Genomic DNA, 6,624 nt, shown 5'->3' on the forward strand with positions numbered 1-6,624 from the left:
CTGAGGAGGGCGATTGCAATCTTTTCATTTTGGCGCGTACCGAATTAGTGTCAAGCTTAGAATTCAGGTGTATGCGATGGCCTTCGCGTTTGTCATGCACATGCAAAAAACAGCGAAACACACGAAATCGGCGGCTCCATAACTTCCGACCCTCGCGTAAACACAACACACATCCGTCTGTTTCCTTTGGCGATCGCACGTACTGAAGCGGTCAGGAAGAGTACAGCTGCTTGTTGCATTAGACAAATAGCTTTGCAGGTGCTGAATAGCTCTTGCAATGACCACAATAAACCACACAAAAAACGAACTGCCGCTACAGCCTAGGTGCCTAGGCCTCGCACTCCGCTTCGCTACGAACCAGCGCCATGTTTATGCGGGCGCCGCACGGAGGCGAAAGTTCACGACCGCCCCTCGTGACGTCACGTCGGCCATTACTGGCGGACCGCTGGCTTGCGGTGCGGCGATGACCTGAACATCGCCCCCGAGTGCTCCGTGATCGCTGCGCATGCGTGAGCTGAGAGAAGGTGAGAAAGGAGAACAACTCTTTTTCCGCAGGATGTGACGTCACATTGTTGCTTGTTTTTACTTTTTTGAAAGAGCTACTCTCGAACCTAGACTAGCCATTGCCGTCGTGTCGGCTGCAAGACTTTCTGCGCGCGCTTTTGTGCATGTCGAAAGCGTATAACGTGCGCGATATTCGTGCGAGCGCAGTTTGACTTGAGCAATCGTGGGTTTGGACTCCGTGACATTTGCTTTCGTCATATGCGAGTTAGGGGCTTGCCGACAGGTAAACCGCCGCTGTACTTAGGTGAATACCTTGTTTTTCGTGGTACTGAAATAAATAGCGCTTCGCTGCGATGGTGACTTCAATCAAGTGCGGTAATTGCTGAGCATTACGGGCGATTTAATTGCACAGTACGTGCTGCATTATCGGTGCAGATAGAGAAAACTTATCCTGTGAGCCTTACTTCCGTCAGTCAGTCGGTTAGATGTTTCGCTCTTATCCAGTGCACATTTCTTGATATCCACTAACGATCTGCTTCAAATATCGACGAAGTGTCTATTGATCGTGCAGATGTTTTTTTTTTTATTCACACAACTGGCGATGGGCAGCAGCGTTATGGCCGTGAGTTTTCCTTTCGAGCAAACCTTTTCAAATTGAAGTTTTCGCTCATGTTCGCGAGATAGCACATTTAAGTGTTACACCCGCTGCTGTATTTTTCGATTCCATGTGACCTAGATTTAAGCTGCCTCAGGTTGTATTAACGCGCGCAGAGGCTTTTCGAAAAATAGTTGTCACCTGAGAAATCAATGCAGTGTGCCAGTTCTTTTGGAATGGTGCTATTTGTGAAATTGATCATATTTCTCCTAGTCATGCTCAACTACTTACTGGTCAGATGTTTGAACTTCCGAAGAAGTATTTGTAAAGTTTCCCTTCCAACTCAGCATTGTAACTGACGCTTCTCGGAAGTATGAGTGGTATTTGCCCCTGCAACACTGCCATGAGTTCAAGTTCAAATTGTGCCCACCGACTGTCTGTCCGTGTGCCACTAAAGAGCAAAGAACTCATTTCTCAATTGTTGCAACATTTCTTTTTCATTCCATCTTCAAGAAATTTGTTTACTTCTTTTCCTGGTCATTGTGGACTTGCACACATTGAAGTTTGGGATAGTTTGGCAAAAGCATTGCATAGTGGGCCTGTAGGTTTTTTTTTTTTTTTGTATTTAGCGCATTGCTCTTCTGACTGGACAAATTAAGTAACTGCATTACAAATATTTCACTTCCTTGGAATGTCTGTTCCATGTGCCTCATAACAGTACACGGTTGAATTTGGCACATGCACCTTCATATGACCAAGTGTAGGTTTGTATTGCAATGGAAATAAGAACATGAGTGCTTCAATTGTCTTCATCACATTGCTGATGCCTTCAATGTGTGAAAATGGCTTGTAACAATATTGCTGTGTTTCATGTGAGGATATGGAATAGAATAACTTTCTTCTTTTATGCTGAAGGTATTCACCCCTTTTGCCTGTTGGGCTTCAAATCTTGTAGAAAATGGTGTGAGCAGCCTGGTGTGTGCCTGAAGAGCAATGCTAGTTTGTGCATGATCATATTGTTGCTGCTGGGAAGATGACATCTTAGGCACATTTTTTTCATACAATTAACACAAATGTTTCTATCTTCCCCTTGTGGCTCAATCGTAGTAGACCTGTTCGTTTTTCAGTTACTTTGTTGTTTATTTTTGTTACATATCAGTATTATGTACTATCAAGTTAGTGGGAATATAAAGCTATTTGATGTTGTATTCATGGGGAATCCTAGCCGATCCCTCGTCATGGGTATGTGCCATATGTCACAGGCAACAGTCATTCTAGTCTCTCTTCTTGTGGTAAAAGTATCCCAAAGCCTATTTTGTATGCTTGCAGATGAGTTGAGATTTACACATCAATGCCAGCTCACAAAGCATCTAATACGGCAATCAGCCAGCCACCTCCGCAGATGGAGAATTCTGCAGTTTCCAATCATACTGTTTCTGTTGTCTTTGGCAGAGATTTTGATTGTACACGGCGGGAATAAACTGTAGGACCATAAAAAAACTTGTGATGACAAGGGCCATATATGGTGGAAATTATAGTAGATTATGACCAGCATTAGCTCAAGCCCTGCTAAAGGTCTGTGGTATCTAAAAAAATAATAAAGTGCTGGTTTTCATATCTATAGCTGCTGTGTGCATTAAGCTCAAAACTCCCTTCTTGGCAACATAACCCAGGAATGCCCACTCCAAACACTCTTGCACATGCACTTTCACAGCATCTGCTTTGATCTACCTAATTGCATATCAGTAAAGGTGGGTCTAGTTCACTAAAGACTGACAATGCTGCATTCGAATGGAACCAAACCGTTCTCGAAAAGTTCTTGAAACCAGTCAAGCAGGTTTTTGAGAACTTTTAATCTGGCAAAATGACAAAATGAAAGTTATTTGAAATAAGTGATGCAATGCTGATGAGGTTTGGGCATGCATTTCAAGGTGCTTGGCCTTCATTATCTCTAATCATAGTGAACCTGCCAAATTGGCAAGGATCTTGAATGAATTCTTCACTAGGCCCAACTATTTTGTTGCTGCCCTATATTGTGCACTCTTCCTATATAGGAAGAGCGCACAACAAAAATCTTGTGGCTTCCTGTTATCATAACACCCTATAACTTCCTTAGATGTGGGCCATTTGATATTCACCAATAAATACTTCCACAGGATTTAGATGATGCCTTTAAATATGTGTCCCTCATGCTTACATGTAAAGGAGCACTGACATTAAACTTTTGGACTGAATTTTTTTATATTAATCTGGTTCCAAATGGCAGCTTTTATGGCCACACCATGCCACTGAAAGCTGCATGTGCTTTGAGCGATTCTTAATGTGTGCTAAGACTTGCTTCACTAAATAAATTTTCTTATGACTCTTCTCAAACATCTAAATTAAAATTAATTTACTTCTAGTGTTCTATAAGTCACAACCACGATACGATTACGAGGCATGCCATAGTTGCGGACTCCGGCTTAACTTTAATCGCCTGAGGTTTTTAACATGCACCCACTCCACAGTGTGCACCAAGACAGAAAGACCAATGTTGTGCTGCATAGTGGTCCTAACATGCTCAGTTTTCAATGACCTAATAATGGCATGGCTTACTCATGAACTGCAGCGTGCATCATTTGTTTGTGACCTACCATGCAATGTTGTCACCAGATTATGGGGCCACGCTGCCTTTGGCACATGTTTAAATGTTGGCGTTAAGGATATATTTGTGGCGCATAGAAGGAATTTGAAGTTTTGTAGTGTAGTTAACTGAATGACAGCTACACACGCATAAGAAAAAAATTGTGCCAGGACTACTTAAACTCTGCAGTGTTTGAGTTTGACCAATTCTTGCGATTTTGCACATTTCGGATGACTGCAGGTCATTCATTACAGTTATACCAGCTTTTGTACTATTTAGACATGCTGTTTGCCCCGGTTTTATACAGTGATCATAGATAGCCACCACACCATGTTGGTAGAAGAATTCAGAATTTTAGTAAAATGGGGTTGCTCCATGTTGAGGTGCACCAGCATGTCATAGTAAGTGGAAGCCAGAAGCAGCAGCATTTTAAGGTATTGTGCCGCACCATGTAAAGTGAAATTATTGTGCCCCCCTCCACTCTCGCTGGCAAAACCTGCTGGTGAAGCATTGCGAGCAAGCTTTCGAGGTACGCTGCGCTCTTTCCAAAACAGCGTCCGAGGCAGCCATCTATTTTGCCTACAGGACGAGAAGTCCCTGGCCAGGAGTGCATCGAACATACGGAAATATCTGTCAATTGTGCTGCTGAACATCTAGAGATTTATAGTTTTGACCTCAGGTTGCAGAACACAGCAATGCTATAGCAAACAGTGTAGTGAAAGCTGTTTCACGGCTCTACCACGGCATAGCCAGCACTGCATGCATATACTATACACAAGCATGAGGTTTTAGCAGCAATACTTAACAGTAAATTGTATTTGTACAACTTCACTCTGTCTTTAACACTGCCAGGCTTTAAAATACATGAGAAGAGGTCACTGTCTTTCATTTGATGTGTTTATACAAAAAAAGTGTGTGCATGGAAGGGGTTAATTAAGGCTCCTTTGTCAAGCCAAAATGCTTCCTGGCATGATAAAGTGAAGCCTTGTGCATTTCAGTCTGCAGTTGCTCACTGCACTTTCAAAAGCGCAATCAGCACAGAGAGCACAGGAAAACACACAAGCAATGGTTCAGCAGTTTATTTGAAACAAATGCAACTTTGTTTTACAGAAAGACCACATTCCAAAAAAGCAACCACATGCTTTGCAGACAATACAGCCAACTTATGTTAATTGCACAGATGTTAACATGCCCTGCCTTTATATGTGGAAATGTTTCAAGTCTCAAAGTGTGCCCCTACTTTGTAGCTTGTCCTTGGAACAATGGATGATTCAAACAAATGCTAAATTTAGCACCATTGCCACACTGATAGAAGAAAACTACATATTAAAATGGCAACTTCTTGGAGAACAGAAAAGGGTGTATAGTAAACTTCCAATAATCTGACTCCGGTTAATTTAATTTTTTCAGTTAATTCGATCCTGGCCGACGCCCATGCATTTCTATGGGATTAAACATTCATTATTTCGATCCTAAAACTGGCATTCGCCGGATAATGCGAACTTGACCACACCCCAATAATGACCCCTTTTAGTGGCAGCCCATGTCTCAGTAGAGCTTAGGGGACAGTGAATGCGTTAAACAAATGCCATCTCTCTGAAATGCCTATTTTTGACCCACCCGTGAAAGATTTTCAAGCAGTAACGGTAGCTGACGATGTCCGACTGTGGTACTTATCTGATTCTAACGAACACTTTTTGTTTTCAAAGGACATTGAGACGAAAATTGCCTAGCTGTGCAATCGATTGCGAAACTAAAACCGTGGTTGCACCATTCATATGCTTTACCACATATCATGGCTGTAATACGGCGAAGCTGGCTTTGGAAAATCAGCTGGCATTCTAAAAAATGAGGTACGCGTAGGTTTCTACTTTGGTTTGGAGTTAAGTCATTTCTACTTTAGTTTTATACTGTGGACAAATAGAAATTTGATGCACGTTCGTTTCAGAGGCGTGTTACTCAAGCACATATTGCCAAATGAATCAACGGTGCATCAGCAGGTTTTTGCATCTTAATTCGACCCGTCAGTCTCGTGAGGGTAGAATTAATGGAAGTTGATTGTATAAATTGCGTGATGAAGCACCAAGAAAGTTACCTTGCTCAGGTAGTGAAAAAGCATGGAGAAAGTGCTTCACACAACATCCACCAATGTTCTGTTGCAGATGCAAAAGCTGCCTCCCTTATCTGGAACAGAATAAATTCCTTTCGAAGGCAAAATAAAAAACAGAAAGAGAAGTCATCAAGGCATTCCACATCCATCTTATTCAGTCTTTACAGTGTTGCTACATCACCATTTGCTTAGCCTCCTATGCCAAAAAAAATTGTCGAAAATAAAATGACCTGATTCCCATGTTTTTCACCACCCAAGCAATGTTTACTGTCAATTATTACTGCTTTCTGTAACCTCACCTGTAAATACTGTATGTTAACACTGAGCTATACGATAAGCTTAGTGAAAGTTAAAAAAGAATACTGGATGTTCATTTCTGTTTTTTTTTTAGAGATAAGAAGGGGTGCTTAGAAGCGAGCCACATTTGCAAAATGCTTGAATAAACAGCAACTACCCCGGTCATGCGCTAATTGTGGCCATGCTGTCCCTGCAAACTTCTCATCCGCCCACCTAACTTTCTGCTGCCGCCTGCTACGCTTCCCCTCTCTTGGAATCCAGTCCATAACCCTTAATGACCATCGGTTATCTTCCCACCTCATTATGTGCCCTGCCCATGCCCATTTTTCTTGATTTCAAGTAAGATATCATTAACTCGCGTTTGTTCCCTCACCCAATCTGCTCTCATCTTATCCCCTTAACGTTACACCCATCATTCTTCTTTCCATAGCTCGATGTGTCGTCCTCAGTTTAAGTAGAACCCTTTTTGTAAGCCTCCAGGTTTCTGCCCCGTAG

At 42.2% G+C, this 6,624-nt stretch overlaps 1 long non-coding RNA gene across 1 annotated transcript; it reads left to right on the plus strand.

Annotated features, from left to right (window-relative positions):
- The first annotated feature begins 461 nt into the window (after window positions 1–461).
- LOC126529902 (uncharacterized) lies at window positions 462–6,089 on the plus strand. The gene is made up of 2 exons (XR_007599328.3): window positions 462–808; window positions 2,429–6,089. It is a non-coding gene; the product is annotated as an uncharacterized lncRNA (long non-coding RNA).
- The last annotated feature ends 535 nt before the right edge of the window (window positions 6,090–6,624 follow it).

The sequence above is a fragment of the Dermacentor andersoni genome, chromosome 5 (assembly GCF_023375885.2).
Source record: "Dermacentor andersoni chromosome 5, qqDerAnde1_hic_scaffold, whole genome shotgun sequence".
NCBI lineage: Eukaryota > Metazoa > Arthropoda > Arachnida > Ixodida > Ixodidae > Dermacentor > Dermacentor andersoni.